The 27660-nt window shown below is 41.7% G+C and overlaps 1 protein-coding gene across 1 annotated transcript in view; it reads left to right on the top strand.

Moving 5' to 3' along the window:
• zmiz1a (zinc finger, MIZ-type containing 1a) overlaps positions 1-27660 on the top strand; it is a 179362-nt gene that overhangs the window by 12970 nt on the left and 138732 nt on the right. Inside the window, exon 8 of the mRNA XM_086045234.1 lies at positions 25458-25798. The gene's annotated coding sequence lies outside the window, so the exon portion shown is untranslated. The remainder of the gene's footprint in view (positions 1-25457; positions 25799-27660) is intronic.

The raw sequence follows: 27660 nt of genomic DNA, 5'->3' as shown, positions 1-27660 counted from the left end.
TCCATCACATCCCTCTGGATCTGTGTAAAAAGTCCTCCTTGGTCCATATCTTATCCCACTGGATTTGTAGTTGTTTTTGCATAATCATTCTAACTAACAAGCAGCAATGGAATCATAACCTTGTCAACGTGGAGTAAATGAAAACTCATCTGTCCTACGTCCTAGGATGTAAACATTGATGGCTAGTTTCATGGGACCTCGCTTGCTGCAGGCAAGCAAGGGGGAATGAATGTGACACATCTCATAAAGAAGAGAGATGGCGGGATCAGAAGGGAAGGAATGGATGCTGCCATTAATGCCAACTGTCCAGGCTGTCCAGAGCCGCTTCAATCTAATGGGGGACAAGCGTGCACAACCTCCTGAAGGTTGTACCAGCAATTATGCCACTTAGGAGTCTTTGACAGGCAAGGTCGCATCGGCAAACAGACGCGAGGAGCATCATAATATAGCGCTCTGTATTCAGTGCGACACGGATCGTTTTTGCTGAAACAATATCAATCTTCCGTGTGTATCTTGTGTCCACTGTGACCAAGAATCCTCCCTCCATTCCTGTCTGCAATGGTTTTGAAAATCGAAAACGAGAAAAAAAAAAAAAACATGACAGATATGACACTGGCACAGCACCTATGTATCCTGTACCTTTTGATGTGACATACAAGAGGGAAAAGAAAACAAGTTTGAGCTCCCGTGGCCTGCTAACAAAAACAGATGTGACTGAATAACTGCTTTTGCCAGAATGCGTTGCAAAGTTTAAGAGTTTGTGGCCGTTTGTGATGTTGCTTTCACTCACGTCACCCAAGCAGTGCACCGCTATCGAGGGAGCTGCCATCTTAATTATGTGCACTCGTAAAATTTCACGGCGTGTGTGTATATATATATATATATATATATATATATATATATATATATACATAGTTTATTTTGTATTTTTATTTTATTTATTTATTTTTTTATATATATTTTTTTATTAATCTGCCAATTAATCGGTAATTGATATTTTCTTCCTGCCAAAAATTGCCATCGGCCGGGCGACTTTGCATATATTTTCAGTCAACTGCGTCTGGTTGATCAAAAGGAAGTTATATTTGCCTCCAAACTATGAATTACGTAAAAGTGTAAACGCTAACCTGTGATCGGTTTACCCTGACTTTCACCGAAAGTCAGCTGTGATGAGGACAAGACTTATATAAAAAAGATGATAATGTTTTGATGACATTGTGAACTTTGTGGAAGCGTCATTTTCCCTTGCTTGCCATTGTTACTAGATGAAAGGAACACAAATGACATGATTCGTCACAGAGTCACTTTTACATGGAATTTACGAGTATGCTTCAAAGTATCAAAACATTACATTTTTACATACTTTGACGACACTAATTCGCTCTAATTCCAGTCATTTGTGGTGTGTATTGAAATCAAGTAAGTCGCTGTAAATTACTATTTTTATTGCTCTTGCAAAGAAATGGAAACGGAACATGCAATATAGTCATCTGACAGCAGTGATATACTGTACATACGGTATGTATACGTAGAATATTACAAACACATACAGTAGATACATACAGTTTTATAAACAATTGGAGGATGCCCAGTTGGATACATAATGTGTTCTGTCTGTTGTTTTTTTTTTGGGGGGGGTTGCTGTTAAAGCTCAGTTTCATGAGTCATTTATCATACAGCTGTCAGAGGCTCCAAAGTGACAGACAGGAGATTTGTAGTCTCCAGCCGGAGTCGAGCCACATATTTACACCCCTCCGCCACATGCTTAATTGTTATCAGATATGTTTTTGCCTTCCCCTGCTGTTGGCTTTTCGGGCTTGATCTCATTATGTTAGAAACCCCAAGCCGCCCCTCCTTTGCAGTGAGAGTCATCCTTAAATGTTCAGGGAGGTGACAAACTGTCTTGTCTGGCGCCAGAGTGTGCACCCAGGGACAACTAGATTCATGTTAATGGTGTCAAAAGTGGAACCTCTCAGCTGTCCATATTTCCCTTTGACTGTAAACACATTAAGACGAGGTGTTCCATAGCAGTCACAGGGCCCCGCGTGAGATGTTTGCAGCTGTATATTAACCACAGTATGCTAGTAGTATCTAATTAGTCTTGATGCTATTTTCAAATAGCGCCTCCTACGCATCGGAGCAACGACAAGCTCACGGGATGTTGAGGGAGGACTAACAGAAACGTTCCTTCGACACACTGATTTCTCCTTGCCCTGCCATCCATCTACTGCCCTCCCATCATCATGCTCTTGCTTTAGCTGCCATCTTTTTCTACCCTCAGACCCGCTCTCTGCTAATAGAATGTACTTGCGTGGGATGAGATTAGCTCAGTGGGACGGTCTCTCGGGAAAACCTCTAAAAAAACAGTAAAGGCCTCTTTGTGAACGCGACATCTATCTTATTTGTTTTTTTTTCGAGCCCGATCCCCATAGAGTTGATTTACTGTTATAAAATGATTTGTCTACTGTAATGTTAGCCTTTATTTTTGTTGTGTTGTGAAACCTCAGGGGTCATTAACACTGTGTTGCGGTCCAGTTTTGAATGAATCCATTCGAGGTTCTGTCGCCATGATAGAACATTTATTAACTCTACAGGGAATTCTTCGTTAGCATTTAATTTGGTATCATTTGAAATTGTTTCACAAGTGCACCAAGTCAATCTTGTCATGATCTGTTTTGGTTTGGATTTGTATTTGGTTGTTTTTTGTGGTCCATGTCTTGTCCTGCTCGTTAGGTCTTTTGTTTCCACCTGTGTTCGTCAAACTGGTCCCTTGTGTCTTCCAGTCAGATCCCCAAGCCACTTGTGTCTTGTCCGAGTGTTCCTCGTTGTCTCCGCAGTTGGCTTGTGTTTAGTTTCCTGGTTTTCTTTCACCACTTGTCAGTTCATTGTCCTGTTCTGGAGAGTCTGTCTTCCTGTGTCAAAGGTAGGCCTCTTTGGTTTTTCTGGCCTTTTTCTTGTTTAGTATCAACCCTGCCGCTTCAGTACTTTTTGTGTGCCTTGTTGAGAATCAATTCTTTTTGGCACTCCTTGCTTACCTGCATTTAGGTCCTGTCATCAGCATATGCAAGCCCCCAAACCTAACAAACCTTTGTTAATGGTAAAACAATACTACTCATGGAAAACACAGTTTTATTGACGAATTACAAATGTTTAATAAAAACCCATCACACACTTCGTGTTTTACGTTACTACTGAACTAAATATATAATTTCACATCGTTGGCATCAGGCCGATACCTGCTATGCCCAAATATGGTCCATTTCATATTTTTGTCACAAATTGATGTTATTGGTCAACCCCCACATCGGTCTGTTATTTTGACTAACGATTGACCAATTTAGAGTGTTGAAAATAGCTTTGATGATGCAATGGTAATGGCTTAACGATATGGGCCTGTGGCTGGAAAGCAAAGTGTTGAGAGTCACCGAAATCCAAGGGTATAGTCAGTGAACACTCGTTCATTACCAACAACCTCATAAAATATACAGACTCTCCTATATTCTCACCTGTTTCTTCCTTGACAAGCGTGCCATGTTTTTGTGGTTCAGTGCTCAATCTGGTGTGCGGCAAGGAGTCGCCAACTGTAATTTTTTCTTGATGGTCCGCCTAAATCGTGTTCATCCGTGGCGTTAAATGTGCTAGTTGTCACAATAGTGTAAAAAGACGTTAACCAATGTAAAAACAATATTCCTTATTTCCACTTCCTTAACTTGCATGATAATGTTGGACCTGAGTACTGGGACATGGCAATGTTTCTTAATTCACATAGTTTTCTTCTCATTGTTATTCTCTTAATACTCTCTGCTTTGTTGCCAAAAAGGTTGCAAAAGGTGACAGAAAAAGCAAAACAAACAGATTAAATCCTCTGATGCCCTCGTGAGGTAGACCAAGGGATTGTTAAAAGCCCAAAAAAAGCTAAACCTACTGTCACAGGTATTCCTTTGATGATAAAGTGAGGGAAAATTGGTAAAATTCCGAATGTGCCTTAGGTGCATTTCAGTTTAGAGGTTCTACTGTATAAGTTCAAACTTAAAATCAGAAACCCATTCATGTTCCAACGAACGGCCCTCGATGATCAGATTGCCAAGCAAAGATGTGGATGAAGGACAACAAGATGTAGTGCGCTTCCCTCCGGGGAATGATCCAACCCCTTGTTGCCGTGGTATCACATTGTTAGGCCTCGCCATATGCACATTAATCACCTGCTTTTTTATGTAGCTGCCGCTTGCACACATTGTGTGTGTGCTCGTCCTCTCCTGGCCGCCCTTGAGACGTCCTTGGCTGGGAGTGTCTAACCCGCTACTGCGTGGAGTGGATGTGATACATGGCAAACTCCTGACCCGTCTGTACCGTGGCCGCTCTGTTTGGCGCTATTACAGTGGCTCCTAATTGCTGATGACATTCATTTATTCAATAGGCCTGTAGCACCTTCTCTATCACACGGAAATTATTTCACTGGGCTTTGGGCGTTATTTTCCGGACTATAAGCCTCTACTTTTTTCCTAGGTTTTGAACCATGCGGCTTATATTAAAGTGCGGCTATTCTGTGGATTTTTCTTCCACCGCTAGGGGCGGTCTAACCGGAATTACAAGACAATACAACACAATTGCCATAAACAGGATGTGACTGCAGGTGCAGGAGTTTGACAGGCGAGGGTGCTCTGCACTAGGTTAGGAATTAGGTGGTATGCGGAAGTACAGTAATAAAAGGTGGACAAAATAAAGATAAGTACTGTTTATTTTCTCTTGGTTCTGTTCCGCTTTAATCAGCAAAGTTGCTGCCGTGTTAAAAGGAACTGTTAGGAAAGAATTTCTTCAGGTACATACATGTACATTTAAAGTTCAAAATCGTTCTGTAAATGCAGTAAATATCTAAGTTATCAACATAGATCGGTGCGGCTTATATAAAGGTACGGCTTATAGTCTGTAAAATACGGTAAATACGTAGATGCAGATGTAAACAGGAAGGCCATTTCCTTGCCACCTGCATTTATACTGTCTACTGTATAGTGGAGTGGTTCTGTGTGTGTCTTGTAAAGCAGGTGCCTGCACTGTGATGTGCATACTGATTTAAACTCTGATTTACGATATCAGGTAGGGCTTTAAAAATCAAATTGTTCATTTTTACAGGGGTTCTTCGATTAATGGCAGAACCAATATACAATGTTTCGAGGTCATAAACGGCGCACAATGAACTAGTTTGCGCAGCAGCATAAGAAGGCACGCTCCGTTACCGCCATAGTTACTGTTTTTTATTTGATTGTTATATTTTTGTCCTACACGTTTTTTTATTATGCATTTGCCGCATGTAATCATGGCTTTACCACTCTGTTAGCATAGGATAGTGATAGGCTATGCCATGTTCCGACTTACATATCATTGCTGTCCTGTGAAAAACACTTATGTCCATTATTATTATTTTTTTTTTATTTGTACCTGAATGGGGTTTCAGTGTTACAGGCATCCCGTCAACGTGTACATTTTTTAAACAAAATTACAAAATTGTACATCGACGGTATGTTACGTGGCTGGTGTATGAACAGCACTCTATCGTAGACCGTGGACATCCTTTACATAAGATGTCAGTGGGATCGTCAGTGCGTCAGTGATATCAAGCAGGAATTCCCAAACTGTTGCGCATGCCACTAGGGTAAAAGTAATTTGGTGATGTTTCTCCACAAAATAAACATATTAAAGAAGTCATAAATAAAATTTCACAATTTAAAGCATTTCCATAGTGTCTTAATACCATGTTAGTGGTATGCCCTTACAATTACGTTGATTACAGCACAATTAGGACTAAACCCTGTTATTTAAGCTTTCTGGAATGTAGACAAATCTTTTTGAGTGTGTGTGGGGCGATGGAGGGCGGGCGACCCTTTTCATTAAAATGGAAATGAGTGACTGGTCACTGCTTCCTCTACTGCGGATCCGATGCAGAGTATGGATTTCGTTACCATGACGACCGAGGGTGTGTGTTTTTACATACGTCTTTACTGCAATCATGACTTCACTACTGTCTTCATAAAGGTTGGGGATAGATTAGACATGGTTTAAGAATACGATGTCACGTGGAAGGCACGCTCAGTTACAGCGTGCCTCTGACACAACAATGCTCTCGAGATTGAATCAACACCATTTTGAATCATTTGCTTGAAGACATGATAAATCAGTTCCACGCATTTATGCGCATCCCTCGTGTTGTGTCTATTCCACATAGGCTCTGTGACACCTATGTGAGGAATAAATCAGTAGCTGTACTTGTAGCGTGTGCATGCATTTACATGGCACACATGTACTCACTGTAAAAACTGATGTATCTTCATTTTCATGCCGGTGCAAGTCTAGTTTACCATGTTTGGGAATTTGACAGACGGACCGAGAGCATTTTTTTTTATTACATGCCCCTGGCGCTCCTGACAATTTGATGACAGAAAGTAGACTGGAATTTAGACCAGCTAAAAGCAAGTCTACGATATAGCGCAGGTGGTATAATGCAGTTTTGGTGGATTTGATTGAGGTGCAAGAAGACAGATTCTTAGCTCTGCTGATGTATGTGCGGTAGATGTCATTGTATTTCATTCATAAATATGACAAATGAGTGGGACAATCCCTCTGAATCATTGCAGATTAATTAATTAATTAATTGAACATGTTGTTGTTATTATTATTATTATTATTATTATTATTATTATTATTATTATTATTATTATTATTATTATCATCTTCAAAATATTTTTAGAAGAACCCCTTGATCGCGCAACAACTCTGGGTAGGACGGTTGTCACAGACGGACGCACGATCAAGGGTACTCCACTCCACAGCCGCCAACTTAAGATCATCCGCAAATGGAGATCTTGCAATTCCTTTTATATGTAATTTACGCACGCCAATCTCCTGCATGGACTCGACCGCGTGCCTCTCTCTGCGCTGAATTTAATGGGAATGAGGGAAACCACTAACATTGCAAAGCAAACAAGTCGGCTGCGTTCCCTCCCACAACCGCGCAAAAGCCCGTCTGCAAAAATAACATCCATGCACACATTTAGACTGCGCTTTGTGATAGGCTTGTGCAAGGAACAAAAATAGGGCCCTTTGTCTTGAGTCATTGTAGGTTTTAGTTCATGTCACTACTTGACAGTGAATAATAGAGGGCGCTAGTAATTCAGGCCCATCTAGTGGGAACATAATTATGGCATTTCAATTGGGAAACTTGATTTGAGGTACAAACCTGGCCACGGAACAAATTCGTAACTGAAAGTACCACTGTAGAAACTACAATTGAAGAGATTTGAACACATACACTGTATATTGTGCTATCTACAAACATTAATGCATGTAGACTCATTTTAAACAATCAAGGACCAATTCCAACCACATGTATCGTCCAAAACTAAATTCATCTACAGGGGATTATAAAGACGTTAGGCCTGTAGAATCTCCCTCATTACCAATGTGCGGTTTCTGTTTGCAGGGATTAAATTCTCCTTAATGTCCTTAGGTGGTCAGAAAATGAGCATCAGAGCCGCTATCAGCAGCAGGTCAGATGGTGTCTGTTTGTAATTAAGGAGGAGGATGATCTGCGCAATTTATCTGATGCGCTGATAAAGGGCAGCGTCCGGGCCACAGGAACAAAAGAGCTGACAAAATAGCAATTGTATCATAGCTGCAGCCCATTTCAATTTGTTTTTGTATTAGAAAACGGTGCAACTGAAGGCTAATGATACTGGATTTAAAAGTGATTGATTTCCTAGCCCAGCTATACTGAAACTAAAATGTGGTTTACTCAGCTCTTAAATATCACTCCAGCATCACCCTTTTGCTTTTTCACCCCAATTTAATATTGATTCATCAGGTAGCTCGCTTAACCTCTGCCTTTAGAATCCAGATTGTGATGTAAAGTTGTTTTAATTAAAAAGAATATATATATATATATATATTATTAAAAGTGAAGTACACATTGCTGTTTAATACACACCTACAGGTAATTAGTACCTGCCTCTGCTGTTATCAACACTAAAGAGCACTTGAAAGTCTCTCAACTCAATTCATTTGAAGAGGACTCATGTATGTGTTTCATGATGCATCGCAATTATTTTTCATTGCATCTGCCAGCAGCTTCCAATCTTTTATCTGGTTGGCTTCTTCTGGCTTATTATTTGTCAACCACAGCAATGGAAAGCTTCTCAATTTAATAGTGTCGGAACTAGCTATTACCATAAACGATTAGTCGATTAATTGATCTTTTAGAAGCTAAGTGATTGTGTGGATTTTTTTTTTGTTTTGTTTTTTATTTATCATGCCTTGAAGCGTCCAATTACTTCATAATACCAAATGAATCCATCATTGTGCCAGTCCGGGTAGCACGGGTGCCTCATGGTTAGCATGTCTGCGTCACAGTTCTGAGGTCTGTTATTCGAATCTCATGTCTCCAGTGTGGAGTCACCTGTAATATCGCCTAGTGTCCACAAGATATTGGTAAAGTACCACTGTATTCTGAATGAAGCTTCTCAACTCACTTCGTGTTATAACCCTTTAAGCAATGGATATTGGAACACAACTGGTGCAGTAACACATGTAGTCAGACTAAATTAAAGTACTCAAGGTTATATATTCTTAATCCTCTGCAAAGAAAAAAAATTATATCTGTCCTATACTGCCCCCAGGTGGCGAAGGTGCACACATCCGAATGATCTGCACAGTCTGCATTGGATTGAATGAGAAAGTGTGACAAATTCTTTTTAATTTTGTCATTACTGTATGTTTCTATGAAGTACAACATTATAGAGTGCCATTTTTCTCATTCAAAAAACAAATCATTTCATTTTTTTTTTTTTGTGGCAGGCTGGACACTTGTATCGCTGTAATTGTGCCGTCATTTGAAACAGTACAAAAGCAATGAAATAATACAGAGACGTTCAATCTGCAGTGCGCCGGACAACCTCTTTGTGGCACCACTTTGGGTGTCTGGTTTTGATGCAACACTCGCTACGAGCGCCTCGCCGTGTGTTCTTTGAGTGGGCCATTTGAAGCACGGCAGGTCAATCCACATTCGTAGAGAATGCATTTCCCTTCAATGCTTCACCAGTCCGCAAAGCCTCGGTGCCACTTTCAGCCACACTCTGCTTTGCGCATTAATCCATCCTAGAAAAAGCATCCCTCCGCACTGTGAGAGGGGACACTCGCACTCACAAACAAGTGAGGAAGCAGCCAAAGCCTGTGGACACACATTTTCACAGCCTCAATGGCAGAAAATCTATCGCCCTTTCTGGGAGGAGGAATTCCATTAGATAATAGATATGGAATCCATCTCGATTCCCCACCTTATCTTCTCCTGCGGTGAGGAATCGATACCGGGGCTTCAGCTCAACTGCCAACAATAACAGGAAATTGATAGGACCCAGTGAGCATTGTAGAGGTCCTCTAATGGCTCTTTCTTTGCCATCTCTTCTAATACAAATAGGAAGTGGGGGTGTTAATTAGTAAAAGGCTGCTTATAGTAATGAGGTGGGAGCTGATGTTGAGAGTTCATGAACCAACACGCGCAGATTAAGCCGTTGATTGTTTGGAAAATCACCGCATTACACTTACAAGACAAGTACAGTTTTACAATGTACACAAAAGGCAGAGGGCTGACAGAGGAAAGGAGCTTGTTCAGTTATCTAACAAACGCGACCACACGCTGTAATGGCATCTAATTTTCCACAGAGCCAAGGAGGTTTCCTGTCAGAGTTTCCCAGTGCTGTATTTACAGAGACAGTTGCCCGGCAACACATTCCAAACAGTAGTAGGATATGCAGACGAGGTGAGCCTGCGGTCAGGTGGTCCGAGATATGAGTGAGTCGATAGCGGAGGGACGGGCTCTTAGGCAAGGATGACTCATGTTTTTGTTTGCGCCCCAAAATGTGGCAAAATGAGGGTGGGTTTACAGCTCAGTGGTCACCAAAGTCCAGAGTCCATCTTGACTGAGGTGTTTGTTCAGCTGAAAGGCCATTTATGACATAGGGGGAGGGCCTGTGGGGGTGGGGGTCCGTAATGTTAGGAGTGGGTACATCATAGGAAAACAACCTATACATATACGAAAGAAAATTGTCCAGAAGATTCGTGTTTACGTGGACCTTTGAAAACAGTGTAATACGCATGTCAGGCCATCACATTTTGTCAAGAAACACTACACACAACTGTTTGTCAACTTTCCCAGCCGTATTTATAGACCCTTTGCCAGCTTATGTGTACGAGAGTTTGGAATTTGATAAGACAGTCAAAGTATGGTGGAGTAACGGTTGCAGGAAATGTACACCTTTGGTGGAAAAGCTCCATGATGGTGCTGTGTTCTGCCTTGTCGATAGTGAGGTGGAATTTTTTTTTAATAGGAAAAAAGCACTAAGCTGAAGTAAGTAGTCATTTTTACAGGGGATAGCGAGTATGTATGTATGTATGTATGTATGTATATATATATATATATATATATATATATATATATATATATATATATAAATATATATATATATATATATATATATATATATATATATATATATATATATATATATATATATATATATATTGTCTGTCTACGTGTGTTGCGGCATTTTGGTTTTGTGTGAGCATCAAGATAGCATCAAATGTATTAAATTACGTGATTTGGTTACACAATGTGTAATTCCTTTTGTTTGTGTTTGACTTCAACTGGAAGTGACAATAAACAGCTTGCAGCAAGCACTGGTTATCGAATTGTTCCCTATCCGCGCCTTGTTATGAAATGAGCTGCCACCATTTAGCACTAAGTCCAATTTTTGCTCACTGTTTGAACTAGCAGAATGCTTGTGTTGTCAACAGTATCAAGTTGACTAATTATAGTTCCATGTAACACACAACATAACCTCACTGATTCAAAGTTTGATCAACATCAGTGACTCAAGAAGTGGTAATTGTTAACGGATGCCTATCCTTATAGGAAATGTTATGAATCCAGCTTTAGTGTGTCTTGGTTACAAACAACATCTGAAAACAGAGGGTGCCTTGGGCCATCTCCATTTTTGGAAAACATTACGGCACTGTATTGCTTTTTTTGTTGCAACCAGCAACTCATGTGTACCATAGTAACCCATTCACTCAGTTTAATTGTAAGTGGAACTGCGCTGAGCAGCATTTAATGAGATTTCCATGGGAGAGGAGAGCCTGATCCCCTCTCCCACTATCTGTGCAGAAAACCCTCTCTGCATCCAGCAGGTGGTGCTGTCCCTACTTTTTGATCTTTTTTTTTGATCCCCCCCCAAAGATCACAACATCTTTGTGACTAAACCACATGCTTCTTGAGCATTGCAGATGAAGACTACACGAGGCAAATTTAGATCATTTAGATGCGCCCGATTACAAGTGTGCGAGGGGGAAACACTTCACTGTGTGATCTCGGTGGTTGTCTAGCGGGGGCATTATCTGCAGTAATAGAGTCAGATCTTCACAGACAAATCCCGTTTAATGTCAGCCACAGCGCCCAGGGGAGACCACCCTCGCTGGGAGCTGGGTGATGGCAGCTAATTTCAACCCACACAATAGAGTCTGCCTCGTTAGATCACACTATTACTTCATCAGGAAGACTCAGTGTGTGTGTTGAGGGGGGGAGGGCTTACATGTTAAGTGGAGAACAGCGCTTTCCGAGCCGCTTTGAGGAATTAAGGCCGTGTTTTCTCACATACGCGTAAGGAATGGCGCTGTCTTCTTCGCGGACACGTACAGTCACGGTCGAGATCAGATAAGGCAGCCTGTTCTTGCGGATAACATCACGCAACATAACAAACTGGTTGTGATTGAGTATTATTGCGCCCCAGCGGTGGAGTCACTCTTGGCCCTCTCCGTGCTTTGCTCCACCGCATGATGTCATCATGTGGGAAGGTATTTCTCTCAGACACAACCTGTCTACTCCTGTCAGAGGCCGCGGTAACACGAGCCGCCTTAAAAGTCTGGGAGCGAGCGCCGGTCACTTGTAGACAAGGGCGTTATTTATTTTCTCTGGAGGAGATTCAATACCTCCTCCCGAGGCCTGGCAGCCCCGAGCTGGACTACGAGGCACAAAGCACTTGCCCTCTGGAGACATTTGAGAGGTGGCTGAAGAGCTCTTTGGAGGGCCAAGGAGTGGCTTCTTGTACGATTAGTCAGTGTTAATCTACTCAATCGCGCAGATTTGGGACACGTCGGGCTCCAAAGTAGGCTTCAGGCGATGTTTTTGTTGATGAAGCCTTGCACACACATACCGATTTTTAAAATCATCATCAGAAATTCATCAAGTGTGTTCTTACTGCTTTTATTGGGTCCGTTCGGACTTAGCCATGTTAGTGACGATTACACAGACGGACGAAAATCCACTTCCGGCTGTGCTTACTGCTTAGTCCGCCTTTTTTTTTTTTTTTTTTTTCTTTTAAGTTTCCCATCTATCGTCTAACGTCAGCAAAACGGGCGTCCGTCAGAGAATGGAATGCCCACCTCTGGAAAAAGCATTGTGAATGAGGCCCATAACGTGTGGTGTGCTCAAGACAGCACTCCACACACAGCAGTATCTCCAAAAACAATCACAATTGTCTTCTGATGTCTAATGTTTTGCCAATATTAACCTGTGAGAGGGAGCATGGTGCCACAGGGCGTTCAGACTGCCAAAAAATACGAGTAACAAGAATTGCAGAAGCTTGGCTGGCTCCGTTATCTGGTAACTAGATTGCAGTTGTAAATTCTTCTCCTTGTCATTTCATTTGGTGTGGATGGCTTGGGAGACACGTTATACAAACACTCAACAAAACCAGTCGCTTCTCTTTTTGTGTCTGGAAACAAGTGGAGTTTCAGTTGCTTCCTAATTGGCCATCGTTGCTTTTCACAATCGCACACTGTGTGGCTCAGCGGAACCTGGTGTTGACCACATTTAAGGATTTGCCATTGTAAATACTGAACAGGTTTTACTTTTATGATTGTCGGCCCTTATCACTCTTCACAAACCCCACACCTGTGGGATCCCAGACATGACAAGAGGCAGTGAAATTTTGTGGCCACAACATAGATAGAATTTGCACACAAAATGCTAATTGGTGGCCACGAAATACTAACTTGCGGCCACAAAATAGATATAACATTTGCATGAAATGCAACAACGCCACAAAGAGTTCTGACAAGCCTGGAATTGCAAGGAATCCGTACTACTGAGAGGCATTTATATATACTATTGAAAACCAGGTTGCTTTGCCAGTTAAGTGAAAACAAAGATGACTTACAAGTTTTGCACGACACATAGAAGACTGTCGTTAACAATAAATTTGAATTACACTGGCCACCAGCAAATTTAAAATCTGAAATGGCTTTATGTGTCCCTATATTTTTGCCGCTGATTTAAACAATATCTTTATTTATTTATTTTTTTTGCACATCAGGTGTTTGAGATAGATTTTTTTATTTATTTATTTTTTTTAGGTTTGACCTCTAAAAGCTAGCTAGCTTTGTAGGCTATTTAGTACCATGCAGCCTTCAGTTTTTATTGGATCATTTGCTTTTGCTAGTCCCTGTTGTCATGTCCCCATGTCAGTGAATTTAGTGTGATAGCTTGTTACTCTGTATCTGTTTTTGGACTCCTCTTGACTTAGTAGTTCTGGTTCATAGAGTCTTGTTTGCCTTTTTTTTAAAAAGAAATAAATTACTTTTTAAAACAATTTTTTTTTACAACATCCTGCACTCCTGCCTTGCTTCTCTGCTTCCCAGCACTTGGGTCCATAACTCCACGTTAACCTCAACAGAAAAAATGACTTGAATCTCATATTTTAAAAATGTATTTACCAGTGTTTCTATAAAATGAGGCTTCAAAATCATGACAAAAAAATCAGTTCTCCCGAAAAAATTGATCTTTGCTGACTGAAGGCTCAAATTTTCCCTGATTGTCAGTATGTGTGTACCCTGCCTAAGACCGAATTCTAGTGATCTTTTGCATGGCAAACGTTAAAATGCTCCTCTTACCCAGTGTTTAAAAACATGAAGGACGCCAGTGGAGAACTGTTTGTTTCATATATATTGTACCGGTATATGTTTAGCACCACAACATCCCTGAAAGACACTTACGGAGTATGATATTCATGAAAGGAGTGGTGCTAATGCAACCCAAAATACACAAGCAGTAAACGTGTGTGTGCGACTGTCGGGGTGCGTGTGCGTGTGTGTGTGTGTGTGTGTGTGTGTGTGTGTAAGCCTCAAACACATTTTTTTTTTTATATATATGTGGGTGTATTTATGTGCCAAGCTTTAATGTGAAAGCCAGAGCGATGGCTCTCAGCCAACATCTGCTAGCAAAATTACACTGCGACTGAAGCTGTTTGAAGGACAAAAAGCACTTTTGGAAATTCACAAATTGTTGTTTGAACATTTGTGTTTAAAGTACAGTGCAACCTCAAAAGAAACAATTTTGTCCAATGGGAAATATCCTATTTCCCCAAATAGTGGCCTCCCTCGGCTTAAAAACAAATGAAGGCCTCCCTCAAATAGACACCTCCCTTTCTTCATCAGGAACCAAGGGTAGTAACTGTAAATATCTCTGTTCATAGACACTTTGTTCACACACTGCTGTGCCCATTTGAATGTTGTTGCTAACCAAAAACAGCAGCATCAAACAAAGACTATAAATGGTATCTCAAATGAATTGAAAGAGTGAATGAAATCTTACCGGCTGTTGTCAGCAAATTCCCCATGAAACATCATCTTATGTTATGTGGAGAGGGCGGTTTTTAACAACGATTAGTGTACAAGCAAGCACTCTTGACGTGTGATATTTATGTTATGGGGTACATGGCTTCATCCGTTATAGTCCATTCCATAATAGTCCTCTCAATTTAGTTTTAAGATCCAATTTCAATTGACGATTGAAAAAAAAAAAATAGAATATACATAGAAATGACCTGCATATGCATAGAAATGACGTGCCTTTAGTAGGCGGGGCCTAGTGGGGTAGGATGAAAAATGAGTCTGTGTGAGTGTCTGGGCGTGAGCTGTGGCCGACAGCAGCTCCAGTGTTGAGCAGGTTAAACACTAAAGGACTCAGAATACTAAACATTTTCCAATCCCATTTGACAACACTGGATATAACATTATTGATAATTGTAAGTGATCTGAGTTCTTCATGGCAATGACAGGCCAGGACAACACAAATTACAATCCATTTAATTATGAAGCTTTTTATGCAAAGTAAACCAATACATTTCTATCACGTTTATAACATCAATAAACATCGCATTCCAAGCAAAGTAAACCCAGTTATCACAGCACCTGCTGCCGCACTCAAACGCACATTGCTGCAAGCCCGCAAAATCATAAGTACCATGTCTCGTTTTCATGAAGTCACTCCAGGATCCGCAAACACTAAATGGTTTCAGGGTGAGTCACAATATCCAGTGCGTAGAGAAGCAATACGACTAGCAGGGGAGCATGAGTCAGTGAGGCATGCATAAAAGCACCATACAACAGATGTGGTAACATTGACAACCATTGACGAGGTCGTGACACGACCAAGAGAGATAATTACCCCTGACTTAAACTGAGCAATCGCAGAGATTTATTTATTTATTTATTTTTTAATATTTACTACATTTTCATTTCAAAGTGAAATGAAACAAAAAACAGAATGCAGAAAAATTTCTCAAAAGGCAGCAAAGCGAGACAGCATTTTAATATGCTGCATATCCTTGCTGGAAAACATGGCCATGCCAAAGCATTCTAAGTTAGAGTGCAGCCATCGACTGGTTAAAAGGCTATGCGAATCAATACAAAGTTGTTTTGGGCACCGACGCTATTATATTAATGTCATCCTGAGAAATAGGCACTCGCTTAGAGGTGGCTTGTCTGCAAGCCTGTTTTTTTTTTCCCAATTGAAGTGCAGTCAGAGAAGCACTGGAGATGTAGCAAGTGAAAGCTTGTTAGAATGATTACAAAGGGAATTGTTGAATGCTCATTTCAAATTCTTTTTTCATTTTTTTACACTTCTATGGTGCAACATTTCTATAGCATCAGCAACTACTGGGGAGCCACAGTAGACTATGTACTTCCTAACCAGACAAAAATGCTATTTTAATATGGACAGAATGCATGCCTGCCTGTGGATAGCGGCAATCCAATTGACGCCCCTTCAAATGCAGTGGGAAAATTGTGATTACATTTTTGGGGGGTTGGGGGGCAAACCCAAAATATTCTTCAAAGAACACTGATAAATCTTCATCATGTGTTTTCCACGAATGAGGGCGGGCTCGCCCACCCCAAAATAAAAATCGAAATCAAGATTGAAACAAATATTTTGTTTTGTTCTTAAATCTGCGAATAGGGGAATCCGTGGGTGCTGAACCGCTAGTATGCGGGGTTCCACTCTATTTATAGTTTATTGTTTACCCTCCCACAAATTGGGGGGAAAATATCATTATTTGGGGGGACAGTTAATCAAGAGACCACTCTGAATGTGAGCCGCCAGTTGCCCATCCCTGTATTGGATGAATGGGCCACGCCAAATTGGACAACTGAATTAATAAATAATCATGTGCTTTACTTTTCTTCCATCTTTTTGCTCAACAGTAAAGTTGGAAACTTAATGGGTAATAATAATAATTCTATGTCAGCTTTAAAAATACAATTGTTGTATTATATTGTATTATAAAACCATTACAAAATGACCACTGCTGTTAAATTATGTGCAGCTGTGGCTTGAACCTTCCATTGGTTGGTGGTCTCATCCATTTGTTAAGCACTCTGCGCCACAACAAAGCCGACACCCCGTATAACTGCGCTTCTAATGTTCCGCATCCTCCTGAGAGCTGCTCTGTGACAAGTGAGCTTGCTAGTTGTGCAGTGAAGGATGACACAGAGGTTGAAGTGGTCACACATTTACTCAGCTCTCTCAGCATCCCTCTGGCACATGTTCTTCCCAAGGTCACACGTTTGCATTGCGTAATAATGCACAAAAAAAAAAAAAAAGTGGTTCAAAACACGCAAACACGCAAAAAAACGGGCAACAATGAAATGGAGAAGGAAAGCGACCGAAAATAGCCTCATCGCAGCAAGCTATTGCCCAAACAGCCCCCAAAGCGCCGGCCTACCGCACTTCATTTACGCTAAATGAAGAGTCCCACTTGAGATGGGAGTGAATTGTGGACCTCGTATTGCTTTAGCGAGCCACCGCAGCCTTAAAGGAACATGCCTTTTGTGCGTGTCTACCAGAAACAACACCCATGTGTGAGGGCGCCAAATCTCTTCGCCCGCCTCCCTCCAGCATCCCCTGCCTTCCTCCCACCCCCGGCCGCTCCTCTCTCCCTTTTGCATCGCCCCCACCCCCGTCAAGGCTCCCCCTATCTCCTCCACCTCGCTGCCGTGGCCTGAGGGAGCTGTTAGCTCTCTGGATGCCGGGGCTCTATTGTGAGCACGCATTGATTACCTCTGCGCTCCCCGCAGCCGGTCGGGCCGGTCGGCATGGGGCCCCTGCCTGTCTGCCTTCCCGGTCCACATGCATGCCCGCTGAAACAAACACGCAGGAATGGAGGGTGAGACCCAGAGAGGCTCTAGAAAAGGCCGTCCACGCTTCCTGTAAGCGTCTGTATCACGCTGGTTTTCGCTCACTCGGCTCACTTTGTACATCTCGCCGCCCGTGACGATCAATGGTGTGCTGGAGCAGACTTGTCTTGTTTTAAAATAGTGCTCGTCTGCCTTCCCTCTGCAGGGGTTGATCCATTTATTGCCCCGCGTCTCTGCTTGTCCTCTGTATTCAGCTTCATCATTCCTTTCACTAACTCAATAGATTACGTTGGTTTCTCACCCCAAACAAAAACCTCGCTATGTTATTGAATATCATACATTCAACCCACCTTTAGCCGTTCTTAATAGACTATTGATCGTGGTCGCAGGTAAATCAGGGGTAGGGTTTAAATGATCATTAAATAACACAGGTGAGGGATTACAGTGATGAGGTTGATCTCTTAAAGAGGAAGTCATCCTCCCAAAATTATTAGCAATAATATGTTCTAAGCACGTTCACTAGACTGTCCATCGCATTCTGATTAATATTGCGTTTGTGGGTATGAGTTAAGCTCATATGTTTTCTGAAGCTGAGCCATGATTGGTCTGATCTGAGCCCTGAGCAATTGGGATTTTATTTTCTGTTGACATTAGGTGGCAAAATGGCCGCCCCCTGAGATGGACACAAACGGGTGGATTTTACTGCTTAACTCATATTCTACAAGCTCAATATTAATCATTGCCATGTTTCCACTAGTGGGCCTGCATAGAACATATTCTTATAAAGAACATTTTTTGATTGTCTTCCAATTTAAACACAGGCTGCATCTACGAGAATGTTGCACATACACCAAACACAGGTTGTTTCCTCACCGATTGTGTAATCACTGTTATTATAATACAGTGTGTATACAGTGGATATAAAAGGTCTACACACCCCTGTTCAAATGACAGTTTTTTTGTGGTACAAAAAAATTAGACCAGGATGAATCATTTCAAAATTTTCCCACTAATTTTTCTATTAATTTCCTTTTTTTTTCCAAGAAAAGTAAAAATAAACGATTGAGATGTTGTGCGCACTCTCTTCCAACTGGGATGTGACTGTGCTCAAAATTAACAATCACATTCAAACTCATTTTAAATGGAGGTCAGCTGTCCTCTCAACATTGAAAGTGGCTCTGAATAACCCCAAATAAACTTCAGCTATTCTGTTGTGATTTTCCTAGTATGTTTGTTGTGGCATCTCACAGCACATGACATAGTCCACAGAGAGATTCCACAGCAGAGGGAAGTCATTGTTCGATAGTATCAGTCATGAGAAAGATGGAAAGGAATTTTCAAGGCAGTAAAATATACCATGGAACACAGTGACGTAAGCGAGTGAAGAAAATAAGGCTCGGCAGTGACTTTACTAAGAACCGAATGTCCCACCAAAATGAATGAAAAGACGTCAAGAATACTGGTCAGGGAAGGCTGTATTGGCTGTTTAGTACACGTGACAATATTGTCTTCTCTTCTTCATATGTCAAGGTTAAGGGGTAGGGTGGCAAGACGGACGCTTTATATTGCAAAGAAAAAGATTGAAGCTTAGCTACATTTAGCAAAGACACACTTGAAATCTGTGTGGGAAAATGTAATATGGTCCGTTTCCAACCAAAGGTGACATTTTCGGGTCACAGTTCCAAACGTTATATTTGGTGAAAACACAACACTGCCGGTCATGTAAACAACACCATACCATAGTCCAACAATTATGATTTTACACCAGAGCTGAACCAGTTTCAAATCCACCTTTCAGGGTGTCTTGTGTCACTGACTGGAGCCGGGGAACCCATTCAGGCACACCAGTGAAAAATGTGTGTCCATCCTCTCACTCCAGTGTGAAAGACATGTCAGTCACTCAATCAGGCTAACTTGTTTGTTACTTTTACGACAGAGCGTTTTCAGCAGCTTGCTAGTGACAGCAGGGTGGCACCCCCGAACAAGCATCACACATCTGTGTGAACACTGAAGCCGATGTCAGCACTTACTGAGAGTCTGACTCCCTCGTGACTTGAAGCTCCAGCCCCCCCCCCCCCCCCCCCCCTCGATAAAGCCTTGTTTCCACCAAGTAGAATTGGTCCCAATGTATTTGTTGAAAGAGGAGTCAGGCAGGAACTCATCCCATTTGAAAAGATTTCTATCCGTACAGTAAGATGAAGGATCGGGATTTCAAATAAAATCGGATTACATCTTTTGGAATAGAATCGATCACGTCGTAACCTGATTTATATGTTACAAATTGTTCAGTTTGAGTTGTGTTCCTCCAGGGCGACGTAACCTCACTTTTTAGGCAAGTGAGAACATTTTTTAGTTTATCACTCGCATATGTTAACGTAAGTCATAATTACACGATTTGTTTGAAAAACACTTTTCAATATTTGTTTATATTTTCACGCCGTTGTGCAAAATAGTTCAATGCGTGATGTTCGCAACCTCTAATCGTATACCGAGAACCCGCTGTGTCTTTTTAAAGTATGGTATCATCAAATTGTCAGTACTCTACATGGTCTTGAAGAAATGCTATTTGAATGTTGGGTTTACTCGACGCAAAATTAACTTCTAACATGTGGAATCACGTCAAAGTGAATTTCTTCTTCCGCTGAAAAAAAATGGTGTGTGGAATTTACTTAATTTGCGGTTGCAAAAAATAAACTCATCTAGATTTAGATACATTAAGTAAATGTATAGTTTCTCTCTTTGTCGCTCTCTTTCTCTCTCTCTCTGGTTAAATTACAAGTTCCCTTGAATTCTACCTGAGTACTCATTAATTGACCACCCAGGGTGGTCCTAGAGGACCAGTTGTCCTAGTCAAGTATGCACTTTTGAGTACTAGTCGTCATACAATCGCTGATAGCGGGTGCTCTTTTGTCAGCCAGAATCATTCCAATACAAGAGGTTATGGTAGTGTATAAGGACATTTTTCGACCAAATATTTGTTGCCCTTACAATGCTGGTTTACTGAGATGATATAAGCAGTTGGCAGTTCTAATGTCTTAGTCAAGTAAGTTTATGATTGAACTCTTAGGTACCATAACACATCATCACTACAAAGAAGTGCCAAAAAGTGAGATAGTTTGGGTACTGAACTGAACTGACCCATACCTCTAGATAAAAACAAGCCTTAAGATGATCAAGAGAAATAAACGCCCCGGTGTTCTAAACTTTAAGCTGTTTTTCTTATGGTAATTGGATCCACTCCCCAACACAATGCAATATGAATTAACCTTGTCATGGCGCATGCCAGACGGAGCGCTCCCTTTGTTCCCCCTGGATTCATTCACTCTGCCCTTTGAAATACAGCTCGTACGAAATTATACACAGCGCCAAGTCGAGCCGGAGTCACCCCACCTATAATCCATCCATCTTGTTGGCAGCCATCTGGACACATTATTTTGGAGAGGCCGGGGGAGCACGCTTTGCCGTGAAAGCGAGGACATGTGACAACAAGCCATTCTTTGAACCGCAAAATGTCAGCGGCGAAGGAGTGGACTGGCTGACACCCCTAACAGGCCTTGACAACTCGTGATGGTGTAAAACAAAAACTTGATGGATGAGCTAGAACAGATGATATTATGATCGAAATTAAACTTCAATGACCAAAGCCAACAATTGATAGGTCTGTTTTTAGCCCCAACCCTGGGGGTGTAGTTTCTTTATGAATTGCTTTCTAGTTATCGGATGAGACTGTCTGATTGGCTGGTGCGTTGTGCGTGTATCACCTTGCCGATATTATGACAAAACAAAGACATTGGTTTTCTTGACAAGGTGTTTCCATATTGGAAAAAAAACCCCAAAACAATCGAATCGTGAGTTCACCGTCAGAGCATCGTGACATTGACCGCTCACCCAATCTCCATCCCAGTTTGGGGCCCCCTTCTCTGAAATAAAAATGACACACTGCTGGATGGCGCTGATGTCACCGGTCACATTTGTCCCCATCAGAGCTGCTCCGACAAGGGGGCCGGGTCGTCCTTGAGACGTTGTGATGGAGACGCTTCCCCCCCTGCTCTCCCCACACACCTCCCGCTTCTCGAAGGCAATACCCTGCACATGCCCCCACTGCATCAGTGTCAGAAGGCCTGCAGGCAGGAAGCGACGAGGATAGCAGCCACTTCCTCCCCCTCAGAGATTAGAGTAACCGGCCCAGGCGTTGTTGATGACAATTTGACCTGTGATCTGATGTGAACAGGATCTGATCTTCATTCATTTAGTTTGAAACATACTCGGTTCACGGTGGAGAATTTGTACAAAGGGATACCTAAAAAGTATACTGTTGGTGGTGTCACTTTTGCACACAAAAAAGCATCAATCACAATCATTTTAAATAGGTTTCATCAAGAAGGACATTTCTGTTTGTTACTGTACTCATTTTTTAATTTTCACATTGTAGATGCTCCTCGAATACCCGACCTGTAACACCCTACTTTTTTAGCACCCTTTCGTTGGGCTGCATTCACACAGCCAATGTGGCTTTTCCCGTTATGATAATTGGCAGCGTGGTCACATCAGCGTAAGCTTTCATCACAAGGGGGCGTGGGCAGTGAGTCGTGGGTGGTCAACTTTAGACTCTGGTCGCGACGGTTACGCCACATTTGCCGATAAAGGCATCATGTTCAATTTTGTAAATGAAATGTTCATATTTAACTTTTAATTTATTTATTCACAATATATTATCCTTTAGGGATATTAGCACGCATCATCATTTGGTGTTACATTTATGGGGCTAAGTAAGACGACGGATGACTGGATGACAGCACACCTCAATTCTCGCTGGTCATTCTGTAACACGGTATGTGTCATTTCATTAGGGATGTCCAAATCCGGTCCTCGAGGGCCACTATCCAGCATGATTTAGATATTTCCCTCCTCCAAAACACCTGATTCAAATGATTAGCTCATCGGCAAGCCCTGTGGAAGTCTGATAATGATCATTTGAATCAGGTGTGTTGGAGGAGGGAAACATCTAAAACATGCAGGAGTGTGGCCCTCGAGGACCGGAGTTGTAGGAGGAAACTGTGGTACTCATATTAAAATCACAAATAGATTAGGAGAATCCAGAGCTGAGATTCGAAACCCAGAACCTTTTGACTGTAAGGCAGATGTGCTAACCGTGATCGTGCCACTGCCTGACTGCACGCTACAGCTTTTTCAATCACTTTAACTAGTGAACAGGGACGGTTTGACGTCTCTTACTTGAAACTTAAACAAAATAGAAAAGAGTAACCTACTTTTACTAGGTCATTGTTGTGTTAACCTACCCATAGTTTTTTTTATTTTTTTTTAACGTCACTATAATGTGCCACCTTTTTATGTATTCCTGTCTGCACGACACCACGAAGCAATGGTGTGCAAGCCCAGCATGCAGAGCGAGACATTTTCTCTATCTGATGCACGGCGGCCCTCCCTCTGGCCACTTCCAGCCTTGCCAGACGCGGAAGAGAGAGAGAAGAGAGAGAGAGAGAGAGAGAGGGACGAGCTGGTGTGCGTGGGTAGCGTGCGTGCGCCGTGCGTGTGCCGCGCGCATCGCGAGGAGAGAACATTGTTCCTTGACGTCACCGCTCGGCCCTGCCTGCCGCTGCTCTCAAACACGTCTTTGTTATTCCGAGGCTTCCACCGCGAGACCGGATGCACGCAAAACACGGAAGCGGATCTTTTGGTCTGCTGGAGCCGGCGTGCAAACCAGACAAGACTCACACACGGAGGGTCAACAAAGTCAACTAGTAACTAATTGGGATAGCTGAAGAACATTCACACATGTTATATTATGCAACAAACTTTATATCATCATTTTTCTATTAGTCACCTGATTCAAGACATCTTGTGATTATTGTGATTATTATTACTACTACTCACCTTTTCCTCAATTCCACAATTTCTATGAACAAATAACTGTGAAATGAAAGGAGACAAATTCCAAATATGTCATCCTTCCCCATATCATAATTTGACCTGACATGTCACAAAATATATTCCACATTCCCAAATTGTTTATTTTCTACATTTTCATGAAAACATTCCCAAATCAATGCAAACATTTTACATATTTACATCCTCCTTTTAAATTTCACCACTGATTCAAACCTCTACAACTCAAAAAGTGTTCAGATCATCCAGTAATTCTTGGGAATATTTCTCACATTACCAAAATTACCAAATAATAGTTATTTTTACATATTTACTTCCCCCTTCGACGTTTCTTGATAGTAATGGGCGAGTACTGATTGATTCTCCATTTATTCGTCAGGGACAATGTACAGAAACATTGCAACTCGAGGTAGACATGCTATGTACCAGATTACTGCTTTGTAGCTAATTAGAATCTGTAATACCTGTGACAGGAAAGAAACAGTATGCATAAACATGTATATGTTTATGTATATTACAGATATACATAAACATTGTTCACACTTCAAATAGTTTGCGCTAATACACCTACATGAATTACTGACTTCTGTATGTACTAACATAAAGTGCAATATCATGCAATTATGCCCACACAAAATGCATTAGTCGATATGCACTCACATATAGTACATTACTCCCTCATATATAATGTACTTACATAAAATAGGTTAGTAGTAACATTGCATGCAATTATGTACCCAAATGAATTTCATTGTTCACTCTATTCTAGTGTATTGAAATAGTTACAAGAATCTTTCAGCTCCTGTTACTCCAATGCAGGTTCCTTCCACATTCCAAAATCATGCCTGTTAGGTTATATGAAGACTCAAAATTACCCGTAGGCGTAAAAAAGTGTGAATGCTCGTTTGTCATTATGAGCCCTGCGATTCGCCTGCGACCAGTCCCGAGTGTACCTGACCACGTGCCCAAAGTCAGTTGGGATCGACTTCAACTCACAACCACAAGCGTAATGAGTACAAGCACTATAGAAAATAGATGGTTGGATAATAACAATAACTATGATGACATATGACAGCGAGGCAATCGTAATTACTTCTAATGCGTAATTACTCTCATTAGTGGCACGGCAAACTATAACAGTATGCCTTTAAATACCATTCATTGCTTAGACACTCTATCAATCATTATGGCTTTGGTAAAATAATAATGCTCTTTATGTTGTTGTTAGTTGCAGCGCTTGATTGTATTTTGCGCATTTTGCACCTCATGTAGCTTAATAAGACATCCACAATATTAGAAACAGCTGTCAGAATGATGAAGCTCATTTCCACGCCACTGCATACCGCAATAATAACCTAATGATAACGTTTATAACAATGTCAATCAAAATGGAGAATTACCTGTATTGTCTTTTTACACCTTGTTTTATGATATAACCTTGGTGTTGAATGTTGAATGTGCAGGTGTAGCAACTTTGGAATAAAAAACTGGTGAGTGCATATTACTTAAAGACAGGTGTGTCTTAATTTGACTAACATTGAATTTATTTATTTTTTGAAAAATCTGAATATTAGTAAGGAATGAAAAAAAAAATGACTGTGCTTTAATGCCATTTTAAAACCGAACAGAGTAACTAAATATGGGAATCCATATCCGATTCCATGTCCATCAATATATAAATAATATATAAACTAACAGTCATTGACACCTATTGACAATTTAGAGTCTTCAATGAACCTATCATATGTTTTGGACTGGGAGAACATTGAATGCCTGAGCTGAGATTCAAACCCAGGAATTCAGAACTGTGTGGCAGATGTTCGACCCACTGTGCTATAAACGCATTGTTATGACATAATACAATTCAAAATGGGTATGAAATATCTGTATTATTCCTGTACATGGTGTTGTAAACATGGAAAAATCCCACCCCCTAAAAAAACATGAGTTCCATTTCTAGTTCAATTAGAAATGATTATTTCTTCTTGGGTATATGACAAAACACGACACTGTTGTTGTGTTTGTCTCTCCAGGAAGCCCACTCCCACTCCCCGGTAGTGGCTGCCGTCCACCGGCTCGACAAAGCAGGCAGGCTCCTCCTTGTGCTTATGTGGGGGTGTGGAAGAGGGAAATCCGGCTCACATTTTCCTCCTCACCACCGAGCCCGGTCCTCTCCTCGGCGGTGGTAACTGAATAGCCCCGTGTAATCTGACACTTCAACTTGCCGTGCTCCACGGTAGTTGATTCAGTCACTCAGTTGCACCGTGGGCTGGGAGGAGCAGCTCGAGAAAGAGAGAGAGAGCGAGAGAGAAAAACACACACGCGGAGGCTTTTTATTTCAGCGTCGCGGAGGAGGACTCGCCTGGAGCTGGAAGTAAGTTTGGCGCCTTGTTCCGGAGCTCTTAGCGCGGCTTGCACGCTCACGCTGGCCGGGTAGTACCTGCTAACAATAGGCTGACCTCCTCGGAACCTTTAAGCGGGTGAAGTCATGTCAGAGGCTGGGCTGGCTGGTGGTGCCTCGTCGCTGGTGGTGCTTCTCATCGGGTCATACCGAGTCGGTTTGTTGTTGGCGTGCGGCGTCTGTCACGTCTGTACATCCGTGGACGGCCGTTTTGCATGTGGCGTGCACGCCGGCTGCCTGGCTCCCACGACGCGGCGCAGCTGAGCGCCTCGCTCGGGTGCACCCAGCCAGCCGGCCGGCCCCGTTGACCGACCGGCGGCTGATGGCTGTGGCTTGATGCTAATAAAGCGAGAATGTGTGTCACACAAGGCTGTGTTTATATTACCTCATACCTGTTGTAATGCAATTAACAACGGAGGGTTGTTGCTGCGCTTTGCACAATAATCATGCAGCATCAGTGTCATTTGTCACCTTGAGTGTGCACCCACGATATACCTTTAATTTGACCTCCGCCAAGGCTGGATCGTCCTAATAAGCATCACCTTGAACACTTTAATAGATACTATTAACAACAAAGTATGATACTTAAGGGTAGTGTTTATCATAGTGTGGTTTGTGGATTTTTAATGGGACCTCCCTAGGCTGGATCATCCTAAGAAGCACCACATTGAACACCTTAGATAATTGATCAAAAGGGTTCTGTGAACAATAATGTATGCTATTTTGGGATAGTTGTCTGTGGATTTATAATGGAACCTCCAACAAGACTGGCTCATCTTAATAAGCGCCATATTGAAAACATTTGTGGATAGCTAGATGATGATAAAGGGTATAACTGTTATACCAACAGTTCAGTATGATACTTGGCGGTTCTCATAGCGTGGTGTGGTTTGTGGATTACTGGTGGTTCCTAAACTCAAGTGAAGTGGTCCTTGTTCTAATTTTTGAAGGGATTCTCTGCAATTAAAAAAAAATAATATACTGTCTGAGGCTTCAGAAACTTGTGTTCATAGAGTGCTAATGAAAGTAGTTTTTTTTTAAAAGTACTAATAGTGAAGCTGTTATGTGGCGCAATGAATCACTTCCGCCCAATGAAAATAATGCAATAAATTATTGAAATCCTGAAAATATGTTTCTGCTCTCCTGATTAAATAAAAGGCTTAAGTCCCAACATTTTGAAATGGTATCTATAGTTTGGGGATATTTGTGGAGTTGTGGTCCACAGGCTACTTTAGTTGATTAGCTTTGTCTGAATAAAGTTCAAAGAATCTTCAGAGTCTAAAAATAGGATGGAAAAAAATGCATCTTGTTTGTTGTTATTACAACCATGCTTTAGTTCACTAAGAAATGAAGAACTTCTTGCTCCATTTATGCAAAGCTGCACCAAGAATCAGTGGATTCTTTCTTGGCCCATGCCCCACCCCTTTGCCAAGTTTTGTGCAAATCCCTTAAGTATTTTCTATAAAGCGCCATCATGGTAACAAATAAACAAACAGCGATGAAAACATAATCTCCTTGGCAGCGCTAATAATCATGGAAATGACACAATGCACAGGTGTGAGTGTAATCTCTTTGCACAACATGTCAGTGCACATGTGGAGAAACACCTGGGCGCCTTGACACTGAATCACTGAACTAGCAGCAGCAGAGGCAAGGCACATTTGTCCAAGCTGTTAGAGTCCCCCTGCCTTAAGTCTGTAGGATCCTCCCCATTAAATTCCTCCGTCTGGATGTGAGGCCAGCCGGGGAAGAGCGCGGGCCCGAGTGCATGGGGGGGCTCCCGACGGGAGGGGGAGATCAGCGCCCGTTTATTCATTCCTATTCGAGGACGTCTT

Source organism: Filicampus tigris, chromosome 11, assembly GCF_054856515.1.
Source record: "Filicampus tigris isolate MCC_2025a chromosome 11, RoL_Ftig_1.0, whole genome shotgun sequence".
Lineage (NCBI taxonomy): Eukaryota > Metazoa > Chordata > Actinopteri > Syngnathiformes > Syngnathidae > Filicampus > Filicampus tigris.
The sequence above is the reverse complement of the archived record's forward strand: the minus strand, read 5'-3'. Positions and strand labels throughout refer to the sequence as shown.